Below are 13,011 nucleotides of genomic sequence, written 5' to 3' on the forward strand. Positions count from 1 at the left end.
GAAGGCAAAGACTGAAGGTGGCATTAGACGTCAGCCCACACAGCACATGCTGCAGAGAATGCGACTGTGGACAGTTGAGGTTGCACGGCGTAAACCTGCGGCCAGAGAACGCTTGCGGGAATCTGCATATGTGATATAAGTCCAACCCACAGTGCAGACAGTGTGATGCTATAGACGCTGAGAAAAGAGTGAAACGGAGTTGCACAACACATCACATGCCCACCGCTCAAATAAATTTCTTATCTCCCTATACTAATTCACCATAATTTACCATTAATCCTCTTTGCGTTCCGCAGTATCGTGCTACTCGCCGAAAAAGGGCCTCGACGCCGCGTATGGGGCAATAAGTCAAGTGCTATATGAATACAATTACAATGTAGATCATGTGAGACTGCGGCAGCACATCGCAAAGACTGCAGACGGATTTAGAGCCCAAACCACATCGCACGTTCTGCAGGCACTACGAAATCCAGACCACACCGCGTGTGACATGACGCTATACCAACAAAGCACACACTGTAAACAATGAGAGACTCGGTGCGGTACTGCACACACTGCATGCAGTCGGTGGATAACTCCACGACTATATATACACTATATTGGACTTTTGCTGGAAAAACTAGTCCAGGCGAACAAGCAACACAGCGAACCTCTCTGTGGGTGACGTTAAGCACGATTCCAACAAAACCTTCACTGTAAGGGTTGCTGAAAATATCTTCACACAAGGCAGGCAGTGTTGCTTGCTGGGATTCAACCCAGAAGGCAATGCTCCACGTGGCCAGGGTCTAAAACCCAGCATCGCAGGGAAAGCCTCCATTTCTTGTAAGATTCGTCAGAAAGGCCCCAGTCTCAGCAAACCAACAGGACTGATGACAGATTGAAGACCTGCTATCGCCGGTATTCGTCACCTAATTGTTAACATTCAGCTAGCAAACTTAAGAAGCAGGACGATAAACCGGCTGGAAAAATGTGTCATTATCAGCTATGCCCTCTCGCCGCTTGATGTGCAATAACTAAAGAGCATTTGAAACACACCTTTGTTCAAACAGGCGTGGTAATCGGAAGGAGATGAACTTTCTACAGCCAGGGAAAGGCCAGTCGCCCACGATGCAGCCCCGGCTCTTGCGTTATTCAGCTCGCCTCTGTGCCTGGCCGCACGTCTGCTGCAAACTACGTCATCGCTCCGACGCTCATGTCAACAAGAACAACCCTGCTCTTGGCTTTGGGCACCGGAAGGCGGATTCAGACTCCGGCTCTGCGATGCCTTGAAGGGCAAACACTTCTGTTGTCAACCTCGCATCGGCAGAACATGTCACCGCTACACACGCATCAACTAGGGTCACCAGATTGTGAGGCCAGACAAAAAAAGTATTTAGTCTTAGTTACCTCCCCCAGGGCCTTTTAAAAAAACACAGCAACATTTACATGGTAGAGGGGCAACGTGGCCAGCATCCTCCAAGCTATATGGCCCTAGGGACTCCCTGGATCCCATCCCCCATTGGCTGCATTTTTTCTAATTAAAGGGAAGGGGGGCCACGAGGCACCCTCTGCAAGCCTTCTAAGGCCTCCGGGACCTCATCCACCTGGGCCTTTACTAAAAATGAAGGGGGCCACACAGCACACCTCCCGAACCGTTATCGGCCACAGGGACCCATCCCCCAGGCCCTCATTAATTACAGGAGGGTGCCCACTCAGGGCACCCACCATTTACTCCTTGGGGGCCGCGGGGGAGCCCCAAGGCCCAAGCCGGCTGCCCACATGCAGCAGGAGCTGGTATTGCACCCGCATTGATGGAACTGGGCGGGGGCAATATTTAGATCTATATACCCTTCTCACATCAGTACAGGCAGGGAAACAGATCAAAAGTCTGCTCTTAGCCGGCAGGAGATCCCGCTCGCTGGGAGCAGACTTTGGGGCTCATTTAAAGCCCTATGAGCTGCAGGAACGTCACTTTATGTGGTGTTCTGGTGGCGCACTGGACTTAGCCATATCTACAAGACCACGTAAAGCCATTCTGCATGGTTTTTCATGGACTTGCAGATAGGGAGTGATGCAACACAGCATAAGTTGCTGTGTTGCCTCACACTACAATGGGGTGGCATGCTGTGGGCATTAGGGTTGGGTGTTTCCACGTAGCACTCATGACATTTGACACATTACCAGATTTGCAACGAGCTGTACTCCTGGGAATGCTTCAAAAGTCTATGCCTCCCCAGGGGTGGGGCAGGGGAGGCGCAGCAAGGAGAAATAACATTATTTCTGCTAATTTTTTCCTCTTTCTATGTTGCTGCATTCTGCAGCACACATACAAGGAGGAAATTGCCTCCAATGCTTGTTTTGTACAGGAAGGGATACCTTCCTGCAAAAAAACAATCATATCTACAATGCAGCAACCCCTGCACCATGACCTACAGCTCGGGCCTTTAATGCTCTAGTGGATCTTTAATGGCCGGTAGAGCCCGTCATGTCGGTCTCTAAGGCTATAATAGTCGAGTTCTGACGTCTTTCTTCATAATTGGCGACTGGGTGCATCGCAAGTTGCCGATTATAAAGAAATTAGAAACCGGTGTTTATATATTTAGACACACCCACACTTTTAAAAGTCCACGTTTACTTACCTTTACCATCCTGAGCCTCTTGTCCACTCTATCTACCCTCCTCTAATGGGAGCATTCAGCTGACCTCGTCCCGCACTGCCTCACAGATGCAGATACATTATTTAAATTATTTCAAACTTTAGAGGTGCATGTGGCAAGGAGAACATACATTTCAACCCTGCTTTGCAGGATGACCAGAGCTTTGTTCTAAAAAATGGGAAATTTAATTAAAATCAAAAAGAGAGTTGGGAGGCCGAGAAAGTTCTCTGTAAACCAGGACTGGCTGGGGAAATCTGGGACTTCTGTTCACCCTAGCATCAACCAAGCAGACCTAGTAACACCTTCAACTCTGCTAAATACACCGCCACGTCAGTCCTCTTCCTAAGTCCCAATGAACAAGCACTGCATGCAGGGTAGATAATACTAATCGGCTGCTGACATCCTGTGTTTGTGTAATGATTGCATACAGGAAGCCCTGGGAAACATCCTGCCCCAAGGGCTTGGCAGAATTAAACAGCAGAGCTGCAACTGAGAATCAAGAACTAAGGGGTTGAATAATGCAAGGCTAGAGTACTCTGCAAGCCATCTCCCTATCAAGACCACACAACAGAAGCGACCGCTGCATTGGTGTATGCATGTGCTCCCTCATAAACTCACAATCACCCTACGACAAGAAGTCAGACCAGTTCTTGGTCTCCTGTTGTGCAATTCCCTGAGGCTTTGAAGACCTGCACCCGGTGCCAATTAAAGCAACATTCAAAATTAAGGCCTTAAGCATTTTATAGCAAGCCTTGTGATCCAGAGAACGAAGATGCGTACAAAACCGGTAGGGGGAAGATACACCTAGAAGTACCGAAGACCCTAAAGCACTAACCTACTGCTAGCACACCATTTAAACCACCAGACTTTAGGGGCTAGATGTATGATGAACGACACATGTCTTTATCACGCATGCCTTTACCAAGCATACCTTACCAACAAAAAAATGTAAGTATATATCAGGCAAGTGAGAATATATATTAAAAAAAAGCTGAGAACTCTGGGTAGTTCTCAAATTTAGGTGGGGAGCAGCTCCAGGATGGCGCACCCTACAACACCAGCAACATTTAATTTGCTCACCTCAAATGTGTGCTTTTCTATCAATGTTTTTTTTTTTTATAAATATTTTTTTCAATACAGGTACAGCTTACGCTTTCAAGCAGTTGATTTTCTAAAACTTCTTTGGACAGCCGCGGGTTCTATCAATGTTTTTAAGCATAGGATGAGCACAGTGCTAGCCACACTGAGATAGAAAAGGACAAAGTATTTTGCCATTTCTACAGCAGTCTTTAAGCATAGGATTAGCACATTAACACCCATGTTGAGCTCTAAAATGACATAAGCCTTTTAACACTCCAGGCACAGTATTACAGCTATGGCTTGGTAAAATACCATCCAAGTACAACTGCAATAAATAAAAGCAACCCGTAACACATGTTTTGCTATCATTATAGCTCTTCAGAGAGGTTTAGCTTTGTTTAGACACAGGAGAGCATCCAGTATAAATCAAAACAATACCCTTTCAGGCATAAAGTGAAGCATAAATTATGCAAAAAAGAAGCAGAGAACTCTGTGTAGTTCCCAAATTAAGGTGGAGAGCAAATCCTGTATGGAGCACCCTACAACACCAGCTATAATGATAGTGAAACACGTGTCAGGGGTTGCTTTCATTCATTCTAGGTTGGTTAGGATGGCATTTTACCAATCCAGAGCTGTAATACTGTGCCTGGAGTGCTAAAAAGCTTTCCCCATTTTACAGTTTAGCATGGATGGCACTGTGTTAATCCTATGCCTAAAAACTTTGCTAGAAAAGCAGACATTTGAGGTGAGCAAATTCAGAGCATTGCTGGTGTTGTAGGATGCTCCATACTGGTGCCGGTTTCCACTTAAACATGGTAACTGTTGTAAAGCCCTGCTAGCACAAATCCAGTAAAGAAGACGAAGGAGAGCAGGTACAGTGAAGAGCTGTTTATTCAGAACTGGCAAGTCTGGTGTACAATAACAGAATAATCCCGTCTACTTCTCCCCATTAACTACTCTATTTCCCCATTCAAATCAACACACAAGTAGCACATCCCACGCGGTACCATTTAAATAATACAATGCTGCGTGGAAAGTAGTTGGAGCTGACACGAGTGCAAGAGCGCTTGTGTCCGCTTCAAACATAAACACATGAGCCCATAACAGTAACTACCCAGAGTTCTCTCCTATTTTGCATAACATTATGCAGCACTCTATGCCTGAAAGGGTATTGTTTCGATATATATCTATATTCACTGAAGAAAACAAAGGTTACTGGGACGTTATAGTTAGGCTCAGATTTAACCTACGCCCCTGCAATGCACTGCTTATGAGCTCACATATTACATCACTCATGACATGGTCAGGGACATCATTCATGACATGGCCATGTTGGTAATAGGGAGGGGACATGGTGGGTGCCCAGGGTGGGTAGCCAAAACTGGCCCGGGGAGAGGGGCTGCGCTCTCCCCGCTCCCTTTAATTATTAGCCGGGCCCTGGGAATGGGTTCCAGGCGGACGAAAATGGCTTGTGGAGGGGGAGCTTCGTGCCACCCTTCCCTTTAATCATTAGCCAAGCCCCAGGGTTCGAACAAGGAAGACCCAGAAAGGGTGGGACGGACGTGGTGTTGGGTGGTAGAAAAAAGTGCGAGACACACAGGAAGCAGGGAGGAGTGGAGGGGAGCCAGAAGGAGATAACATAACAAGCTATGGTAAACGCAATACGTTTTGCCTATGCAATTAAACATATTTTTTGTAAGTTTTAGTTTGGAGAGCAGTTGTGCAATATAAGGTAAAGAAACTCTGTAAAAGTGTTATGACTTGTTTTTTGAGAAAGTAAAAAAAACAAGTGTTATGACTTGTTTTTGTACTTTCGGGTGATGTTGGCGCTATATAAAACAGACCCTAAAATAAAATTGTGAAAAGCTGCTTTACATGTGGAGGCAATTAGTTACTTGTGTGAAGTAACTGGGGGTAATATAAAGCGATCCTGTACCTCTGGGTGATGTTGGTAGTATATAAAAGTGCCACAAAAATTAATTAAATAAAAAAACATGTTACATAGCAGCACTGTAATATGTTTCCTTTAATTAATTTACATTTTTTATTAATGTTTTCTCGGGTTGTGGTTTTGTTGTAGGTTACACTACTGCTTAATACTTTATATGGATAGTACTGATTGCTTTTCCAATGGTTTGTCCCGTTAATATATTTTGTGCCAGGAATAGTGGATGGTCTTCTCGATTTAGAATACTAATTGTGGTCAATTGTGTGTGAAAGCTAAATCAAAGTAATGCACTGGTTAATGTTTTCTTGAACTAAAAGAAAATGTAATAAACTGATTTTTTTTAATGTGTCTGTTTCGTATGTAGCTGTTCTCGAAGTACGAGATAGGATGTTTTTTTTGTGTGACTGCACATCTGTCTGCATGAACATAGCCAGCGAGATAAAGGGCGGCAAATAGTCACAACTGTACAGAGAACATACGCCACAGTACATGTACACAAGAAATATAACAAGAAAGAATGCTGCACAGAATTAGTACAGTCCGTAGACTGTAGTATTTCTACTGCATGTTAGTGCCTGGTGGACATGGCAGACAGCAGTTGACCTGCTGCGCAACATGGCTTAAAGTTTTTTTAAAAAGGTGCCAAGACGCGTCTTGCTTTGACTGTGTCATCGCGTTATTTATTTACTCTAAATCATGTTCCACGGTCAACAATATAAAGATGTAGATTTCGTATAGGTGAAACCTACTGGCTAAGGCAATACATGGGGTTGAGGGTGGGAGTATGCAATTCTTTTCATATAGAGATATAAATCGGCAGATGTTACTTGCCACCGATATAATATTGTAGGCAATATTTTTGGACGGAAATGTGTGATAATCATGAATGCTGTTGAAATTATGAATAGATGCCAGATAGGAGCTCTCGTATCAGCGGTCATATTTTGTACTTTTAGTCAAATGTGAATACAATAGTGAACATTTGCATATTTGTTTGTGGACACACAAATACCGAATATATGAATGAACTGCAGTACGTGAAGAATATTAAAATATACTGCTATGCAATAAAAGGGTGCTGGTGGGGTTAAACCGGTGAAACCACAATTTGTCAAGGGTGTTCTAAAGAGAGGGAGTGCGACTGGCTGCATTATTTATTCCAGCCTGTTGCAGATTAGAACAATGGTACACTATGAAATACTAGGACACTCGTTGCACGCACTGTGCACGAACCTGCACAGCAGAAAACAGAACAAACAAGCCTGTGACTAAAGCATTGAAAACGTCCGTGTCTGCTGCAAAGTTTACAATGTTTATGTGCCAGTAGGTCAGCAAGTCAAGGGTTCCTCATTTGCATTCTGGGACCTGCAGTCCTTGCAATGCTAAAGAAAAATCGAACTGGGTACGCTCCCATGCATAAACCTGCGACTATTGACAATGATGTATGCAATAAACGTGTGCAACTGGAGCTTGTGGTCTACGTGTTATTCTTTCGACAAAAATCCTGATACATTTTTTAAGGAATCTCCAGAACCGGAAATGGCGTCTTGAGGACAAGAGCAATTTGATAACTCCATAAAATACATTAAAGGCTGAACCATTTTTTTTTTTTACTGTATACAAATACTTTTCGAGTGCAACCCCTGCTAGCTTTCGAAATTAAAACAAAAAGAACGTGTAAAAATGTAAAGCATTAAAGCATTAGAAGAAGATGTGGAGGTTAGAACAGAGGTGAACAGACAATTTTAAACGAGGCACGTAAGCCATATCGTAGTGTATGTAGGACAAATAAAATCAATTTACTTACCCAAACAAAAAGCAGATGACTTTGAAAACAAACAAAATGGAGACCTGCAACTAAATTACGAACAAACCAAACAACTAACAAATGCAGCAACAGAAGGAAGAGGAGGCAGAAGATGACGAGTGCTTTAAAATGATCTAAGGTAAAGAGCAGGCAGACATCCGGCTTTTGCTCGCTTTATCATGGGATGCATGTGACATGTGCAAGAAAGAAGGAAGTGGGAGACAAACCAGCAAACAAACAGAAGTCGTAGACTAAGGAGCAACGTTTATGGCTATGAGGCGGCCAGCCACAGCTGTCTGTGGGAGAGGAAAGGGGTGGGAGGGACGTTTATAGCAAGGACTAAGCCGGAGGAGGTGGAAGGTTGGTGTAATGTTACTTATTCCCCCACAGGAAACTCTGAGACAGGTATGAGTTGGAACTCACGTTTATTTAGTGTAACAGGTAAGTATAGAGCCAAGGGCGCCGAGCGTCTAACTATAACGAGCTCCGGTCGCCAACTGCCGTTTCTTAGCGTTCGCGCCTTTCCTTACACTCATCTGCGCATGCGCGCCTCTCCGCTCTAGCCTACGGCGTAACGCGTCATCACGTGTTCGCGCGTAGACTAGAGCGCATACCACATATCTCCCCCCTTTAATGAAAACAAAGTTATAACATTCCCCCCAACGGAAAGTGTCCTCCAGCTGTGAAAATTGTCTATGTGGGGCACCTTGGGAGGCGGCACCAAGCTAGTGTCCATCCATCACAAAGTCACTATAACGAGAGGGCACTACAACTGCCCTTCCGCTGCGGGTGTGTCTTACCGGCATGTTCTCTCCCGCCTCTGTCTCACCATGGGACACCCCAGCTTCTCTCACATCTGTTCTCTGCTCTGCATTCGCCTGTACGCCTCCTCCATCGGTCGGCCTGGCTCCCAGGACAACCGCTTCACTGTCATCGCCTGCACCTTCCCCTTGGTTGTCTATGCCGTGCTCAGAAAGGGGTCTAACCTCCGGGTGATCCATGCATCTTTCGACATCCTCGGCCTTGGGCCAGACTAATATTTTGTTGACTCTGGCCATGCGATCTTGTGACCAGACCTTGCCGTCACTGAGGAGAGCCGCCCTGCCACGCACCTCCTTGACTTGTAGCGGCTGGCTGAATTTACTTTCGCCCTTCTTTTGTAGGGTGGGGAGTTTGATCCTAACCCACTCCCCTTCTTCCAGCGCCGTTTCCTTCGTGCTGCGTCGCTTGTCATAGTGTGCTGCATAGATCTTCTGTGCCTTCTCCAGATTGTGCTGCACCACCGCTGGGGACCACTTGCTGGTGATGGTCTTCTCCCTCCATGCTACGTTGTCCCGGGTGAAGGGATGCCGTCCTCTTAGCACTTGGAACGGACTATACCCCACTACAGAGGGCGTTATCCGGTAGGCCCATAGCATGTTCATTACTTCCACCTCCCAGTCTTTTCCTTGCGATATGGCTGCCTGGATGGAGCCCATGAGCACCCTGTTGAACCTTTCGACCTGGCCGTTGCAAGCTGGATGGTACACGGCAGTGTGTTTCACCTCGATCCCGTTCCTCTTCATGTATCTCCCCCACTTGTCCGACACAAATTGCGGTCCATTGTCGCTGAGGATGGTTTTGGGTATTCCCTCTCTGAGGAACACCGAGGTTAGGAACTTCAAGATCGTGTCCGTGTCCATCGACTCTTGTATGTCCACTTCTGGCCACTTGGAATACTTGTCTATTATCACACAGATGTACTTATTCACACCTCTACCGTCCAAAACGGGCCCCAGAATGTCTATGGCCACATCCTCCCAGGGGCCATGCGGGGTGTCGAACTTCCCCAGTGCTGGTCGGAGTGGCCGGAGCACCTTGTCCGCTCCTTGGCACTGCCCGCACTCCCGCACTTGTCTCTCGATGTGGGCATCCATTCCTGGCCACCAATACATCTGTTTGACCAACGCCTTGGTTTTCACTATGCCCAGATGCCCCTCGTGGAGCAATTTCAGCAGCCGGGGTATCAGTGTCACTGGGGGCACAACTCTCTCTCCTCTGTACAAGAATATCCCCGAGTCACTCAGGGACAATTCTTCTCTCATTTCGTAGAAACGTCGGACACCCTCCGTTAGCTTCTTCTTGTCCGGCCACCCCAGCGTGAGATGTTTCCTCACTTCCATCTTTTCCTCATCGAGCTCGTAAGCTGCCTGCCATTCCTGCGCACTGATCGACGTCTCGTGATCCTCTATGCCGGCGACCATCTCCTCTGTGTCCGGGGTCTCTCCCGGCGCCTCTTCCATGGCTGCTGCCCGGCTGAGGTAATCCGCTACCTTGTTCTGCGTACCTGGAAGATATTCTACATCATATGTATAATCTAGCAACTTCAGGGTCATTTTCGCTATTCTCGGGGTGGCGGTGTCATGGCCCGATGACGTCAACACTTTGATGAGTGGCTTGTGATCCGTTTGGAGCCTGAATCTCGTGCCCCATATGAACTGACGAAACTTGTTCAACGCCCATGTGACCGCCAGCATCTCCTTTTCAATTACGCTGTACCTTTGTTCCGTCGGGGACAGCGCCCGGGATGCAAAACTGATTGTTTCTTTGGTTCCGTCCTCCCTTTCCTGCGCCAAGACAGCCCCCAAGCCCTTGTCGCTTGCGTCTGTTGTTACAATAGTCTTGCCCGTGGGGACATACCCCTGCAATGGGATGGCATGGCTGATACAGTCTTTAATGGACTCAAATTCGGATTGGGCCTCCATGTCCCAATCGAATTTTGTATTTTGCCTGATTAGTTGTCTCATCCTGTACGTTCTCGTGGCAAAATGTCTGACCAACTTGCTGTAATACTCGGCCATTCCAAGGAATGACCGCACTTCCTCTTTGGTTGTTGGGGCTTTGGCGTCCTTTATTGCCTTCACATTTTGCTCCTTCGGCGAGATGCCATGCGTTCCTATCTCGTGCCCTAGGTAGGTCACTGAGCGAGACCCAATTCTGCACTTGCTCCATTCCGCCGTCATTCCTTTGCCTTGCAGCACTCCCAGCACCTGATGTAGTTTCTTATCGTGTTCACCTTTGTCTGAGCCCATCACTAGGATGTCGTCTTGGAAATATTGCACTCCCGATATGTCCTTAAACAACCTGTGCATCAACTTCTGGAAAACAGCCGCAGCGGATGCCAGGCCGAAGGGCATTCTCCTGAATTGGTAGCATCCAAAGGGCGTTATGAAGGCTGTGTACTTCCTGCTCGACGGGTGCAGTTCTATCTGGTAGTATGCAGACGTGAGGTCTATGGTGGAAAGGTGGGTGATGCCTTTAGTCCTTGCTAGCATCTCCTCTATTCTGGGGAGCGGGAACCTCTCCACTATGAGGTTTTTGTTGAGCTCCCTTAGGTCCACACAGAGCCTGACCTTGCCATTGGGTTTTTTAACTACTACCAAGGGCGATAGCCATTCCGCACTGTCCACTGGCTCGATGATATCTAGCTCTTCCAACTTCAGTAGTTCCTGGCGCACCGCCTCACTCGTGGATATCGGTATGTTCCGGACCTTATGCACCACTGGTACTGCTCCCTCCTTAAGGACCATTTTATGCACGAATTTGTCCAGTTTGCCAACCGTGCCCTCGAAAACCTTGGGGTATGCTGCCTTCCAGTCTTCCTCCTTCGAGAGGGGCCATTCGTCTGTTAGCAAAATCTGTTCTTTCCCTCCAGGATTGAGTATGATGCCGAGATCACCTGCGTCTCTCCATCCCAGTACCGATGGGCCCTTCTCCGCTACATACAGGGTGCACGTGGCCGACCGTCCTCTGAATTCGAACTCCAGGTCCCTGCATCCTACCAGTGGAATGGAATTCTCGGTATACGAGATGGGTCTGATGTCCGGCGGCATTAGGTCGGGTCCTATGACTGGCGCGAAGTCCTCTTCCCATATCGACCTTTGCACGATGGTCCAGGGGGACCCTGAATCCACGGCCACATGTACCTTGACGCCCCCGATGAGCATGTCGGTGCGGGGCTTATCCCTTCGCTTCCCGGATACATCCAGCACTTGATCCTCTATGCACAGCACCAGATCATCCTCTTCCGGGTCGTCTTCCTCACTTACGTTGGCCGTGGCCGCGTCGATGCACTTGACCGTGGACTTCGTCCCTTTCTTTCGACAGACCTTTTCGAAGTGACCGGTCAACCCACAGAATGAGCACCTGGCGCGAAACGCGGGACAACGCCTGTCCTGGGCCGCGTGCGCTGCACTGCCACATCTGTAGCACGCAAATTTTGTCCCCTGGCTGGGGCGAGCCATCTGCTTCCCAGACCCTCTTGTATCCTTCCTCGGGTCTCCGTAAGCGCTTTTGGGCTTGCTGGATTGTGGTGCCTCATCAATCTTGTTGATCATCTGTCTCGGCCCACTTTCCCTTTTTGCTGCGTCTGCGCCTCTTTTCGACATTTCCGCCTTCTTGACCATCGCCACAACTTCTTTCAGGGTTGTCTCATTCATCGCTCATAGCTTGTCTTGGACTGCTCTGCTGGTGGTGTGCATTACAATTTGATCTTTGATGTATTCATCCTGCAGGTTCCCATACCGACACGTGATTGCTAGCCGGCGGAGAGCTGCCACATAGTCATTGATGGATTCTCCCGCCTCTTGTTTTCTCTGTTGGAAGTTATAGCGGTCTATCGAGACGCAAACTGCTGGGCGGTAGTGGCAGTCCAGGTCGTCCAGTGCATTCACAAAGACATCCGTCTCCGCTGCACCCCTCTCCTTGGGCACCAGGTTCTTAAACACCCTTACCCCTTCGGGGCCTAAGTTGTGGAGCAACAGTCTCTTTTTCCTTTCTGGCGTGTATTCACCTTCACTTTCATCTCCAAGAGCCTCAATGTAATTGAGGAAATATTCTTTCCAGTCTTCCCATTTTAGTTGGGGTTCACCTGGTCTGGGTAAGAACGGGACAGGTGCCATTAGGGCTGACGCTTGATTCGCCATTTTGGCTTCGCCTCTAGGTCCTCCTTCCTGGGCCCTTCGGGTAGGCTCACCGGACGCTCCTGCGCTCTCTGCCGTGTCACCTTGGCCCCTTGGGCTACCTGGGGTATTATCCCTCGTAGTGTGCGCAGTCTGTACTGTCTTCCCCCCTTCCTCTAGCTTGGGGGTGTCTCCCTTGGTTGCCAGGTTGCTGCCTGGGGGCTCCTGGAGTCTTGGGTCACACTAACCTGACTTGTAAGGCTGGTGTTTGGTTCCTTGCCGTGTTGCTGCGCTGCTGCCACGCCCTTTGCTCTCCCTTGCAGGACCTGCCTTGCTGGCTCGTGGTTGTGGGCTGTGGGGGTATTTGCCGTCGTCCACTGCACCGGGTGGTGTCCAGATCCCAGCCTCGTCGCCACTGTAATGTTCCTTATTCCCCCACAGGAAACTCTGAGACAGGTATGAGTTGGAACTCACGTTTATTTAGTGTAACAGGTAAGTATAGAGCCAAGGGCGCCGAGCATCTAACTATAACGAGCTCCGGTCGCCAACTGCCGTTTCTTAGCGTTCGCGCCTTTCCTTACACTCATCTGCGCATGCGCG

The 13,011-nt window shown here is 48.0% G+C and overlaps 1 protein-coding gene across 4 annotated transcripts in view; it reads right to left on the minus strand.

Moving 5' to 3' along the window:
* Positions 1–13,011, minus strand: part of GALE (UDP-galactose-4-epimerase) — a 182,732-nt gene that overhangs the window by 62,156 nt on the left and 107,565 nt on the right. The gene's annotated exons all lie outside the window — the stretch shown is intronic.

The sequence above is a fragment of the Lissotriton vulgaris genome, chromosome 2_1 (genome assembly GCF_964263255.1).
Source record: "Lissotriton vulgaris chromosome 2_1, aLisVul1.2, whole genome shotgun sequence".
In the NCBI taxonomy this organism is placed as follows: Eukaryota; Metazoa; Chordata; class Amphibia; order Caudata; family Salamandridae; genus Lissotriton; species Lissotriton vulgaris.